The sequence below is a fragment of the Bison bison genome, unplaced genomic scaffold (genome assembly GCF_000754665.1).
Source record: "Bison bison bison isolate TAMUID 2011002044 unplaced genomic scaffold, Bison_UMD1.0 scf7180017864494, whole genome shotgun sequence".
Lineage (NCBI taxonomy): Eukaryota > Metazoa > Chordata > Mammalia > Artiodactyla > Bovidae > Bison > Bison bison.
The window spans coordinates 1,161,159-1,176,414 of record NW_011495053.1 but is presented as its reverse complement, the minus strand read 5'-3'; positions in this window follow the sequence as shown (position 1 = coordinate 1,176,414).

Here is a 15,256-nt window from a genome sequence, read left to right as displayed (position 1 = left end):
CCCTACTGAAGAGCTAGCCTCATGTAAACTCAATGTTGGAACAATTTCACAGGAGTTATTTTGTTCCTCACACTACCATGATATTTATGGTTAAAATGATTCAAGTGTATTCATTAGGGAAGTTCAAAGAATCCACCATCCATCTCTTAGCTTCTTCTCTTTTTCATCCAGTCTGCTTGAGCTGTAGTCATGGAAGGGACACTTTGGGGTAAGGCACAGAAATCGTATAAACAACTACAGGGGTCTATTAGCATGTCCCTGAAGGCTAATATACAGGAGTGCTTACCTGTGAAAGGGAGGTGGAAAGAACAGATGAGGAACAAACCAGGGAGCAAGAGGAGGTGGATGAAGGACAAGGAGTGGCCAAAAGGAGCTGGACTGGTGAGGTTGGAAGGGAGGAATTTTAGAGCTTGTTGAGTGGCAGGAATGCACCTGGTCCACATGTGGGGCTGTTACTAATCTCCCAGATGATGTCCCTTCAGCAGAAGATCCTTGTAGGTATCCCAGGCCTGCAATTTACGAGAAAAAAAAAAAGGATCCTGTTCTTTGGAATTGCTCCTGAAATCTGAGAATTGCCAGGGAAGCCTGATGTTGGAGTCAGTTCCACAGCATCTTGAGAAACCGAGGCTACCTAAAACCAGCTCTTGAGAAAAGGCTTCATTACATGGGCACGCTTGATTAAAACACTGGCCATTGGCCATTGATCACCCTCCAGCTCCTCTCTCCCACCCTTCGAAGGCCAGAAGGCTGACTGAAAGTTCTAACCCTCTAATCACCAGGTGAAATTCTCCTGACAATCAGTCCCATCCCCAAGCCTGGTCCAAAATTTGCCTCATCAACACAACGAAAGACACACACATCCGCATCACCTGAGAAATTCCAAAAGATTTAGGAACTCTTTGCCAGAGAGGACAAAGACCAAATAAATATTTCTTATTGTTAATCAATCACAGCAATAAATATTTAGACCTTGAACATAAATAAACTATGCTATTTTTCCTCTCTAAGGCAAGTAGGAAGAAGAGTGAACCAAGTATGGGTTATCCTGCAACCTGCATGGGGAAGCCTAAACTCACCCATTCCTGACTCTGAGCCTTTACTTTAGTTTTGTTTTTCAGTAACTCAGTCATATCTGACTCTTTGTGACCCCATGGACTGCAGCACACCAGGCATGCCTGTCCTTCACTATCCCCTGGAGTTTTTTCAAACTCAGTTCTATTGAGTCAATGATGCCATCCAATCATCTCATCCTTTGTTGCCCCCTTCTCTTCCTTTTTTTTTTTAACTTAAAAAATTATTTTATTTATTTCAATTGGAGGCTAATTACTTTATAATTTTGTAGTGGTTTTTGCCATACATTGACATGGATCAGCCATGGATGTACATGTGTCCCCCATCCTGAACCCCCCTCCCACCGCCCTCCCCATCCCATCTCTCAGGGTTGTCCTAGTGCACTGGCTTTGAGTGCCCTGTTTCATACATCGAACTTGGACTAGTGATCTATTTCACATCTGCTAATATGCATGTTTCAATACTACTCTCTCAAATCATCCCACCATTGCCTTTCCCCACAGAGTCCCAAAGTCTCTTCCTTATATCTATGTCTCTTTTGCTGTCTCGCATATAGGGTCATTGTTACCATCTTTCTAAATTCCATATATATGCATTAATATACTGTATTGGTGTTTTTCTTTCTGACTTACTTCACTATGTTTAATAGGATCCAGTTTCATCCACCTCATTAGAACTGATTCAAATGTGTTCTTTTTAATAGCTGAGTAATATTCCATTGTGCATATGTTCCACGGCTTTCTTATCCATTCGTCTGCCCATGGACATCTAGGTTGTTTCCATGTCCTAGCTATTATAAACAGTTCTACAGTGAACATTGGGGTACATGTGTCTCTTTCAGTTCTAATTAACTCGGTGTGTATCCCCTGCAGTGGGATTGCTGGGTCAGATGGCAGTTCTTTTTCCCGTTTTTTAAGGAATCTCCACACTGTTCTCCATAGTGGCTGTACTAGTTTGCATTCCCACCAACAGTGCAAGAGGGTTTCCTTTTCTCCACACCCTCTCCAGAGTTCATTGCTTGTAGACTTTTTGATAGCTGCCATTCTGACTGGTGTGAGATGGTACCTCATTGTGGTTTTGATTTGCATTTCTCTGATAATGAGTGATATTGAGGATCTTTTCATGTGTTTGTTAGCCATCTGTATGTCTTCTTTGGAAAAAATTCTGTTTACTTCTTTGGCCCATTTTTTGATTGGGTCATTTATTTTTCTGATATTGAGCTACATTAGCTGCTTGTATATTTTTGAGATTACTTCTTTGACAATTGCTTCGTTTGCTATTATTTTCCCCCACTCTGAAGACTGTCTTTTCACCTTGCTTATAGTTTCCTTCATTATGAAAAACTTTTAAGCTTAATTAGGTCCCATCTGTTTATTTTTGCTTTTATTTCCATTACGCTGGAAGGTGGTTTATAGAGGATCTTGCTATGATTTATGGCAGAAAGTGTTTTGCCTATGTTTTCCTCCAGGAGTTTTATAGTTTCTGGCCTTACATTTAGATATTTAATCTATTTTGAGTTTATTTTTGTGTATGGTATTAGAAAGTGTTCTAGTTTCATTCTTTTACAGGTTGTTGACCAGTTTTCCCAGCACCACTTGTTAAAGAGATTGTTTTTTCTCCATTGTGTATTCTTGTCTCCCTTGTCAAAGATAAGGTGTCCATAGGTGTGTGGATTTATCTCTGGGCTTTCTATTTTGTTCCATTAATCTATATTTCTGTCTTTGTGCCAGGACCATACTGTCTTGATGACTGTAGCTTTGTAGTATAGTCTGAAGTCAGGAAGTCTGATTTCTCCAGTTCCATTCTTCTTTCTAAAGATTCCTTTGGCTATTTGAGTTTTTTTTTTTTGTATTTCCATACAAATTGTGAAATTATTTCTTCTAGTTCTGTGAAAAATACCATTGGTAGCTTGATAGGGATTGCATTGAATCTATAGATTCCTTTGGGTAGTAAACACATTTTCACTATATTGATTCTTCAGATACATGGACACAGTATATGTCTCCATCCTTTTGTGCCCTCTTTTATTTCTTTCATCAGTGTTATAGTTTTCTGTGTATATTTCTTTTGTTTCTTTGGGTAGATTTATTCCTAAGTATTTTATTCTTTTTGTTGCAGTGGTGAATGAATGGAATTCTTTCCTTAATTTTTCTATTTTCTCATTGTTAATGTATAGGAATGCAAGGGATTTCTGTGTATTAATTTTATATCTTGCAACTTTACTATATTCATTGGTTAGCTCTAGTAATTTTCTGGTGAAGACTTTAAGGTTTTCTATGTAGAGGATCATGTCATCTGCAAACAGTCAGAGTTTTACTTCTTTTCCAATCTGGATTCCTTTTATTTCTTTTTCTTCTCTGATTGATGTGCCTAAGACTTACAAAACTATGTTGAATAGTAGTGGTGAGAGTGGGCACCCTCGTCTTCTTCCTGAATTTAGGGGAAATGCTTTCAGTTTTTCACCATTGAGGATAATGTTTGCTGTGGTTTTATCATATATGGCTTTTTTTTATGTTGAAGTATGTTTCTTCTATGCCTGCTTTCTGGAGGGTTTTTATCATAAATGGATGTTGAATTTTGTCAAATGCTTTCTCTGCATCTATTGAGATAATCATATGGATTTTATCTTTCAATTTGTTAATGTGGTATATCACATTGATTTTGATTTGTGAATATTGAAGAATCCTTGCATCCCTGAGATAAAGCCCACTTGATCATGATATATGATCTTTTAAATATGTTGTTGGATTCTGTATACTAGAATTTTGTTGAGGATTTTTGCATCTATGTTCATCAGTCATATTGGCCTGTAGTTTTCTTTTTTTGTGGCATCTTTGGTTTTGGTATTAGGGTGATGTTAGACTCATAGAATGAGTTTGGGAGTTTACCTTCCTCTGCACTTTTCTGGAAGAGTTTGAGTAGGATAGGTGTTAGCCTTTCTCTAAAGTTTTAGTAGAATTCACCTGTGAATCAATCCGGTCCTGGGTTTTTGTTTGTTGGGAGATTTTTGATTACAGTTCTGATTTCTGTGCTTGGATTGAGTCTGTTAAGATTTTCTGTTTCTTCCTGGTTCAATTTTGGAAGGTTATATTTTTCTAAAAATTTGTCCATTTCTTCCAAGTTGTCCATTTTATTGGCATATAGTTGCTGTTAGTAATTGTTTATGAGCCTTTGCATTTCTGTGTTGTCTGTTGTGATTTTTCCATTTTCATTTCTAATTTTGTTGATTTTTGCTGCTTTTACTGAATCCCATAGGTTTTGGATTGTTGTGTTTTAATTTTCATTTGTTTCTGTGCGTATTTTTATTTCTTCTGTGATTTGTTGGTTATTTAGAAGTGTGTTGTATTAGCCCCCATATGTATTTTTGATAGTTTTTTTTTTTCTCTTGTACTTGACATCTAATCTTAACACATTGTCATCAGAAAAGATTCTTGAAATTATTTCAAGTTTTTTTTTTTTTAATTTTCCAAGGCTAGATTTATGGCCCAGGATATGATCTATCTTTGTGAATATTCCATGTGCACTTGAGAAAAAAGTGAAATTCATTGCTTTGGGGTGAAATGTCCTATAGATGTCAGTTAGGTCTAACTGGCCCATCGTATCTTTTAAAGTGTTTGTTTCCTTGCTAATTTTCTGTTTGCTTGATCTGTCCATAGGTGTGAGTGGGGTATTAAAGTCTCTCACTATTATTGTGTTACTGTTAATTTCCCTTTTCAAACTTGCTAGCATTTGGTTTACATATTATAATGCTCCTATGTTGGGTGCACATATATTTATAATTGTTATATCTTCTTCGTAGACTGATCCTTTCATCATTATGTAGTGCACTTCTTTGTCTCTTTTTATGGCCTTTATGTCAAAGTCTATTTTATCCTGGTTTCTTTTGGTCTCCACTTGCATGAAATATCTTTTTCTAGCCCTTTACTTTCAGTCTGTATATATCCCTTGGTGTGAGGTGGGTCTCTTGTAGACAGCATATATAGGGGTATTGTTTTTGTATACATTCAGCCAGTCTTTGTCATTTGGTTGGGGCATTCAATCATTTACATTTAAGGTAATTATTGATAAATATGATCCCATTGCCATTTACTTTGTTGTTTTGGGTTTGAGTTTATACACATTTTCTGTGTTTCCTGTATAGAGAAGATCCTTTAGCATTTGTTGAAGAGCTGGTTTGGTGGTGCTGAATTCTCTCAGCTTTTGCTTGAGACACTGTTTCCACTGTTTCCCCATCTATTTCCCATGAAGTGATGGGACCAGATGCCATGATCTTAGTTTTCTAAAAGTTGAGTTTTTCTTTTTTTCCAATTAAAGCGAATATTGATTTTTAAGCCATTTTTTTCACTCTCCTCTTTCACTTTCATCAAGAAGCTCTTCTTCTTTGCATTCTGCCATAAAGGTAGTGTTATCTGCACATCTGAGGTTATTGATATTTATCCCAGCAATCTTGATTCCAGCTTGGCCTTGGAGTGAAAAATGAAACAGGCAAAGGCTAACAGTTTTGAAAAAAGAACACACTGGTCATAGCAAATATCCACTTCCAACAACACAAGAGAAGATTCTACATATGGACATCATCTTTCCTTAGTGGAGCCCATTATTTCTACAAGCATCTCCCTTCTGTGTCATCCAGTAAATCCCACCAAATAAACAGGAAGATGCCCATAGAGGGGAGGCCGCTTCTTTTGCTGGGGCCGCTCCTGAATTTCTTCAAAATTTAATTGCTCTTAACAGCTATATTTTCAACTGGATGAGATTCCTGTAGCCTCATTTTATTCTTTGTTATTGTGGGACTTGGACCAGCATGGGTGCAGATCAATTGATTTTTGAACATGATTATCTTGTCAGATCACACTAATTTGAGAATGTTAATATGTGTATACATTTAGAGAGTGATATAATGGTTATATTATCTGTTATTTTCCCCAGCAAGGATCTCATAGGCAGTGTTTCATCATGCAGATAACTGGTACTAACTTTGTTTCACAAATACAGTGGTCTGATATTGAAGAAGCTTAAAAAAAAAAAAAAAATTCCAGAACTTGTAATATGAATTTCCTGAAGTTGCATGTTTTCCTCTCTTTTCTTTCTTTCTTTTTCCTTTTTTTTTTTCTTTTAGGGAGGGGCTATGTTCTATCTTTTGGGCCTTGCCAGGTAGCCCAGTACTAAAGAATCCACTTGCCAATGCAGGAGACACAAGAGACACAAGGTTTTGCTCACTGGGTCAGGAAGATCTCGTGAACAAGGAAATAGCAACCCAGAGCAGTATTCTTTGTTTTTTTTTTTAGGGAGTTGAAAAAAAAATCTTTCTTATGCTTTTGTTATTTATCTTTTTTCTTTTCAATTAATTTTTGAAAGATAATTGCTTTAGAGAATTTTGTTTTGTGTCAAACCTCAACATGAATCAGCCATAGATATACACGTACCTCTTCCCTTTTGAACCTCCCTCCCATCTCCCTCCCCATCCCACCCCTCCACGTTGATACAGAGCCCCTGTTTGAGTTTCCTGAGCCATACAGCAAATTCCTGTTGGCTATCTATTTTACATATGGCAATGTAAGTTTCCACATTACTCTTTCCATACATTTCACCCTCTCATCCCCTCTCCAAATGTATATAAGTCTATTCTCTATGTCTGTTTCTCCATTCAGTTCAGTTCAGTCGCTCAGTCGTGTCCAACTCTTGTGACCCCATGAACTGCAGCACACTAGGCCTCCCTGTCTATCACCAACTCCCGGAGTTCACTCAAACTCACGTCCATTGAGTCGGTGATGCCATCCAGCCATCTCATCCTCTGTCCCCTTCTCCTCTTGCCCTCAATCCCTCCCAGCATCAGAGTCTTTTCCAATGAGTCAACTCTTCACATGAGGTGGCCAAAGTACTGGAGTTTCAGCTTTAGCATCATTCCTTCCAAAGAACACCAAGAACTGATCTCCTTCAGAATGGACTGGTTGGATCTCCTTGCAGTCCAAGGGACTCTCAAGAGTCTTCTCCAACACCACAGTTCAAAAGCATCAATTCTTCAGTGCTCAGCTTTCTTCACAGTCCAACTCTCACACCCATACATGACTACTGGAAAAACCATAACCTTGACTAGGCAGACCTTTGTTGGCAAAGTAGTGTCTCCGCTTTTTAATATGCTATCTAGATTGGTCATAATTTTCCTTCCAAGGAGTAAGCGTCTTTTAATTTCATGGCTGAAGTCATCATCTCCATTGCTGCCCTGTAAATAAATTCTTCAGTACCATTTGTCAAGATTCCCTGTATACGTGTTAGAATATGATATTTACCTTTCTTTTTCTGACTCACTTCACTCTATCATAGATTCTAGGTTCATTCACCTCATCAGAACTGGCTCGAATGCATTCCTTTTTTTCTGATAGTAGTATTCTATTGTGTATATGTGTAACAATTTCTTTATCCATTTATCTGTTGATGGACAGCTACATTGCTTCCATGTTCCAGCTACAGTAAATAGTGCTTCAGTGAATAATGGGATACATATGTATTTTTCAATTTTGGTTTCCTCAGGGTATATGCCTGGTAGTAGAATTGCTGGGTCATATGGTGGTTTTATTCCTAGTTTTTTAAGAAACCTCCATACAATCTTCCATGGTGGTTGTATCAATTTATATTCCCACCAACAGTGCAAGAGTGTTCCCTTTTATCCACACCCTCTCCGGCATTTATTTTTGCAGACTTTTTGATGGTGGCAATTCTGACCAGTGTGGGGTGATATCTCATTGTGGTTTTAATTTGAATTTTTGTTATAATGGGAGTCCCCTGGACTGCAAGGAGGTCCAACCAGTACATCCTAAAGGAGATCAGTCCTAGGTGTTAATTGGAAGAATGGATGCTAAAGCTGAAAATCCAGTACTTTGGCCACCTCATGTGAAGAGTTGACTGATGGCATCACGATTTGATGGACGTGAGTTTGAGTAAACTCCAGGAGTTGGTGATTGACAGGGAGGCCTGGAGTACTGTGATTCATGGGGTCACAAAGAGTCGGACACGACTGAGTGACTGAACTGAACTGAACTGAATGATGAGCGATGCTGAGCATCTTTTCATGTTTGTTCACCATGTCTTCTTCAGAGAAGTGTCTGTTCAGGTCTTTGTCCCACTTTTTGATTGGGTTGTTTTTTTCCTGGCATTGAGTTGTATGAGCTGCTTGTATATTTTGGAAATTAATCCTTTGGCAGTTGTTTCATTTGCTATTGTTTTCTCCCATTCTGAGGGCTGTATTTTTACCTTGCTTATAGTTTCGTTTGCTGTGTAAAAACATTTAAGTTTAATCAGGTCCCACTTGTTTACATTTGTTTTTATTTCCATTACTATAGAAGCTGGGTCATAGAAGATCGTGCTTTGGTTTATGTCATCCAGTGTTCTACCTATTTTTTCCTCTATGAGTTTTATTGTTTCTGGCCTTACATGTAGGTCTTTAATCCATTTTGAGCTTATCTTTATGTATGGTCTAAGGAAGTACTCTAATTTCACTCTTTTACATAGCTTTCCAGTTTTCCCAGCACTATTTATTGAAAAGGCCATCTTTGCCCCATTGTATGTTCTTGCGTCCTTTGTGAAAAATAAGGTACCCATATGTGCATGGGTTTATCTCTGGGCTTTCTATCTTGTTCCATTGGTCTATATTTCTGTTTTTGTGCCAGAAAAATACTGGTTTGATGACTGTAGCTTTGTAGTATAATCTGAAGTCAGGAAGGTTGATTTCTCCAGCTCCATTTTCTTTCTCAAGACTGCTTTCACTCTTTGGGGTCTTTTATGTTTCAATATGAACTGTGAAATTTTTTGTTCTAGTTATGAGAAAAATCTGATTTGTAATTTGATATGGATCACTTTGAATCTGTCAACTGCATTTGGTAGTATAGTCATTTTCACAACATTGTTTGTTCCTATGCAGGAACATCTCTCCATCTGTTTGTATCATCTTTTATTTTTCATTCAGTTCAGTACAGTTCAGTCACTCAGTTGTGTCTGACTCTTTGCAACCCCATGAACCACAGCATGGCAAGGTTCCTGTCCATCACCAACTCCCAGAGTTTACCCAAACTCATGTCCATTGGTCAGTGATGTCATCTAACCATCTCATCCTCTGTCGTCCCCATCTCCTCCTGCCCTCAATCTTTCCCAACATCAGGGCCTTTTCAAATGAGTCAACTCTTCACATCAGGTGGCCAAAATATTGGAATGTCAGCTTTAACATCAGTCCTTCCAATCACTCAGGAGTGATTTCCTTAGGATGAACTGGTTGGCTCTCTTGCAGTCCAAGGGACTCTCAAGAGTCTTTTCCAACACCACAGTTCAAAAGCATCAATTCTTTGGCACTCAGCTTTCTTTGTAGTCCAACTCTCACATCCATACATGACCACTGGAAAAACTGTAGCCTTGACTGGACGAACCTTTGTTGACAAAGTAATGTCTCTGTTTTTTAATATGCTGTCTAGGTTGGTCATACCTTTCCTTCTAAGGAGTAAGCATCTTTTAATTTCATGGCTGCAGTCAGCATCTGCAGTGATTTTGGAGCCCCAAAAAATAAAGTCTGACACTGTTTCCACTGTTTCCCCATCTATTTGCCATGAAGTAATGGGACCCGATGCCATGATCTTAGTTTTATGAATGTTGAGCTTCAAGCCAAATTTTTCACTCTCTTTTTTCACTTTCATCAAGAGGCTCTTTAGTTCTTCTTCACTTTCTGCCATAAGGGTGTTGTCATCTGCATATCTGAGGTTATTGATATTTCTCCTGCAAATCTTGATTCCAGCTTGTGCTTCCTCTAGCCCAGCGCTTCTCATGATTTACTCTGTATATAAGTTAAACAAGCAGGGTGTCAGTATACAGCCTTGATGTACTCCTTTCCCTATTTGGAACCAGTCTGTTGTTCCATGTCCAGTTCTAACTGTTGCTTTCTGATCTGCATACAGGTCAAGAGGCACGTCAGGTTGTCTGGTATTCCCATCTCTTTCAGAATTTTCCACAGTTTATTTTGATCCACACAGTCAAAGGCTTTGGCATAGTCAATAAAGCAGAAATAGATGTTTTCTGGAACTCTCTTGCTTTTTTGATGATCCAGTGAATGTTGGCAATTTGATCTCTGGTTCCTCTGCCTTTTCTAAAACCAGCTTGAACATCTGGAAGTTCATGGTTCATATATTGCTGAAGCCTGCCTTGGAGAATTTTGTGCATTACTATACTAGCATGTGAGATGAATGCAATTGTGTGGTAGTTCGAGCATTCTTTGGCATTGCCTTTCTTTGGGATTGGAATGAAAATGGACCTTTTCCTGTCCTGTGGCCACTGCTGAGTTTTCCAAATTTGCTGGCATATTGAGTGCAGCAGTTTCACAGCATCATCTTTTAGAATTTGAAATAGCTCAACTGGAATACCATCACCTCCACTAGCTTTGTTCATCATGATACTTCCTAAGGACCACTTGACTTCACATTCCAGGATGTCTGGCTCTAGGTGAGTGATCATGCCACCTTGATTATCTGGGTCATGAAGATCTTTTTTTGTATAGTTATTCTGTGTATTCTTGCCACTTCTTCTTAATACTTTCTGCTTCTGTTAGGTCCATACCATTTCTGTCCTTTATTGAGCCCATCTTTGCATGAAATATTCCCTTAGTATCTCTAGTTTTCTTGAAGAGATCGGTAGTCTTTCCTTTTCTATTGTTTTCCTCTATTTCTCTGCATTGATCACTGAGGAAGGCTTTCTTATCTCTCCTTGTGATTCTTTAGAACTCTGCATTCAAATGGATATATCTTTCCTTTTCTCTTTTGCTTTTCACTTTTCTTCTTTTCACAGTTATTTGTAAGGCCTCCTCAGACAGCCATTTTGCTTTTTTACATTTCTTTTTCATTTTGTCTTGTAATTTTCTGTGTACAGTTATTTTGTCTTGTTAGTAAATTTTATTCCTAGATATTCAGTTCTTTTTGTTGCAATGGTGAATGGGATTGATTCCTTAATTTTTATTTCTCATTTTTCATTGTTAGTATATAGAAAAGCAAGTGATTTCTGTGTATTGATTTTGTATCATGCAAATTTTCTAAATTCACTGACTAGCTCTAGTAATTTTCTGATACTATCTTTAGGGTTTTCTATGTAGAGTATCATGTCATCTGCAAACAGTGAATGCTTTACTTCTTTTCTGATCTGGATTTCTTTTATTTCTTTTTCTTCTCTGATTGCTATAGCTAGGACTTCCAGAACCATGTTGAATAATAGTGGTGAAAGTGGACACTCTTGTCTTGTTCCTGATCTTATGGGTAATGCTTTCAGCTTTTCACCTTTGAGAGTAATATTTAGTGTAGGCTTATCATATATGACCTTTAGTATGTTGAGGTAGGTTCCTTCTGTGTCCATGTTTTGAAGAGTTTTAATCATAAATGGTTACTGGATTTTGATAAAGGCTTTTTCTGCATCTATTGAGATTATCATATGATTTTAATCTTTCAATTTGATAATATTGTATATCACATTGTTTGACTTGATTATACTGAAGAATCCTTGCATCCCTGGAATAAACCCAACTTGATCATGGTGTATGAGCTTTTTGTTGTGATGCTGAATTCTGTTTGCTAAAATTTTTTGAGGATTTTTGCAACTATGTTCTTCAGTGATACTGGCCTGTGGTTTTCACTTTTTGTGTTGTCTTTGTCTTGTTTTAGGGTATCAGGGTGATGGTGTGCTCATAGAATGAGTTTGGAAGTGTTCCTTCATCTGAAAGTTTTTTAAAGAGTTTCAGAAGGATAGGCATTATCTCTTCTCTAAACGTTTGATAGAATTCTCCTGTGAAGCCATCTGGTTGTAGGCTGTTTATTGGGAGATTTTTTTTTATCACAGCTTCAATTTCAGTGCTTGTAACTGAGTTGTACTTAATTTCTATTTCTTCCTGGTTCAGTCTTGGATGATTGAACTTTTCTAAGAATCTGTCCATTTCTTCCAGGTTATCCATTTTATTGCCATGTAGTTGTTCATGATAGTTTCTTATAATCCTCTGTATTTATGCATTGTCTGTGTAACCTCTCCTTTTTCATTTCTAATTTTGTTGATTTGAATCTACTCTCTTTTTCTGCATGAGTCTGGCTAAGGATTTGTCAATTTTGTTTATCTTCTCAGAGAAGCAGATTTTAGTTTTATTAATCTTTACTATTGTTTCTTCGATTTTACTTTTTTTTTTTTGCTCACATCTTTATGATTTCTTTCCTTCTGCCATTTTTTCCCCTTGTTTTCCAGTTGTTTTAGGTGTAAAGTTAGGTTGTCTATTTTTTTTTTCTTGTTTCTTGAGGTAGGGTTGTATTGCTATAAACTTCCCTCTTAGAACCACTTTTGCTGCACCCCATAGTTTTTGACTTGTCCTGTTTTCAATGTCATTTGTTTCTAGATTTTTTTTATTTCCCTTTTGATTTCTTCAATAACTTGTTGGCTATTTAGAAATGTGTTTTTTAATCTCCATATGTTTGTGCTGCTTATAGTTTTTTTTTTTTTTTTTCCTTGCAGTTGATACCTAGTCTCATAGTGTTGTGGTCAGAGAAGATGTTTGATACAATTTCAATTTTCTTAAATTTACTGAGGTTTGATTTTTGACCCAAGACATGGTCTATCCTGGAGAATGTTCCATATGCACTTGAGAAAAAAGTGTGTTCTTCTGCATTTGGATGGAATGTCCTGAAGATATCAATGAGATCCATCTCATCTAATGTATTATATAAAAGTTGTGTTGCCTTATTAATTTTCTGTTTTGATGATCTGTCCATTGGTGCCAGTTGGGTTTTAAAATCTACTATTATTGTGTTACTGTCAATTACTCCTTTTATGTCTCTTGGTGTTTGTCTTATGTATTGGGTGCTCCTATGTTGGGTGCAGAGATATTTATAATTGTTTTGTCTTTCTCTTGGATCAATCCCTTGATCATTATGTAGTATCCTTCCTTATATCTTATAATCTTCTTTATTTTAAGGTCTATTTTGTCTGATATGAGGATTGCTACTGCAGAATTTTTTTGCTTCCCATTTGCTTGGAATATGTTTTGCCATCCTGTCATTTTCAGTCTAAATGTGCCTTTAGGTCCAAAGTGGGTTTCTTGTAGACAGCATATATATGGGCCTTGTTTTTGTATCCATTCAGCCAGTCTGTGTCTTTTGGTTGGAGCATTTAATCCATTTACATTTAAAGTAATCATTGATACATATGTAAATATTGCCATTTTCTTAATTGTTTGGGGTTGTTTAGGTCTAGATCTTTTTTCTTCTCTTGTATTTCTTGACTATATGCGTCCTTTAACATTTGTTGTAAAGCTGGTTTGGTGGTACTGAATCCTCTTAACTTTTGCTTTTCTGAAAAACTTTTTATTTCTCCATCAATTTTGAATGAGATCCTTGCTGGGTACTGTGATCTTGGTTGTAGATTTTTCCCTTTTAGTAATTTAAATATATCCTGACATTCTCTTCTGGCTTGCAGAGTTTCTACTGAAAGATCAGCTGTTAAGCATATGGGGTTTTCCTTGTATGTTACTTTTTGCTTCTCCTGTGCTGATTTTAGTATTGCTTTGCATTCAGTCTTTGTTAGTTTGATTAACATGTATCTTAGTATTTTTCTCCTTGAGTTTATCCTGTATGGGACTCTTTGTGCCTCTTGGACTTGATTGACTATTTCCTGTTCCAGGAAGGGAAAATTTTAAACTACAATCTCTTCCAAAATTTCTCACACACTTTCTTTTTCTCTTCTTCTTCTGGGACCTCTATAATTCAAATGTTTGTGAGTTTGATATTGTCCCAGAGGTCTCTGAGACTATCCTCAGTTCTTTTCATTCTTTTTATTTTCTCCTGCTCTTAGAAGTTATTTCTACCATTTTATATTCCAGCTCACTCATTTGTTCTTCTGCTTCAGATATTCTGCTATTGATTACTTCTAGAGTATTTTTAATTTCAGTAATTGTGTTGTTTGTCTCTGTATGTTTATTCTTTAATTCTTCTAGGTCTTTGTTGAGTCTTGCATTTTCTCCATTTTGTTTTCAATGATTTTTATCATCTTTATTGTAAGTATTCTGAATTCTTTTTCAGGTAGTTTGGCTATTTCCTCTTCATTTGTTTGGACTTCCGTGTTTCTAATTTGTTCCTTCACATGTGCAGTCTTTTTCTGCCTTTTCATTATTGTTTTTTACCTTATTGCATTTGAGGTCTCCTTTTCCCAGGCTTCAAGGTTGAATTCACTCTTCCTTTTGGTTTCTGCCCTCCTAAGATTGGCCCTGTGGTTTGTGTAAGCTTCCTATAGAGTGAGATTTGTGCTGAGTTTTTGTTTGTGTGTTTATTTTTCCTCTGATAGTCAAGGCTGAGTGAGGTGGTAATCCTGTCTGCTGATGACTGGGTTTGTATTTTTGTTTGGTTTGTTGTTTAGATGAGGCAATCTGCAGAGGGTGCTACTGGTGGTTGGGGATGCCAAGTCTTGTATTCAAGTGGTTTCCTTTGTGTGAGTTCTCACTATTTGATACTCCCTAGGGTTAATTCTCGGAGAAGGCAATGGGAACCCACTCCAGTACTCTTGCCTGGAAAATCCCATGGACGGAGGAACCTGGTAGGCTGCAGTCCACGGGGTCACAGAGAGTCAGACACGACTGAGCGACTTCACTTTCACTTTTCACTTTCATGCATTGGAGAAGGAAATGGCAACCCACTCCAGTGTTCTTGCCTGGAGAATCCCAGGGACGGGGGAGCCTGGTGGGCTGCTGTCTATGGGGTCACACAGAGTTGGACATGACTGAAGCGACTTTAGCAGCAGCAGAAGCAGGGTTAATTCTCTGGTAGCCTAGGGTCTTGAAGTCCATGCTCCCACTCCAAAGGTTCAGGGCTTGATCTCCAGTCAGGAACAAAGATTCCACAAGTGGTTTTTTATGGTATTGAGATTAAAACAAATATCCAAAAATGAGAAACCAAAGATGAACCCCAGACAAATGGCAGTTACATAACAGGCAAATAATAATTAAAATAATGGCATATACACATATACATATACACCCATGAGCAAGTCAAAGCAGTCCAACAAAAATAAAGTACAATAGATTGACCTGGTGAACAAAGGAAACCAAAAATTATACCTACCAGAGCAAAACTAACTAAAGAACAGACTGGAAAACAAAACTAAAACCAGGTGCTAATTGGGGAATAAAGCA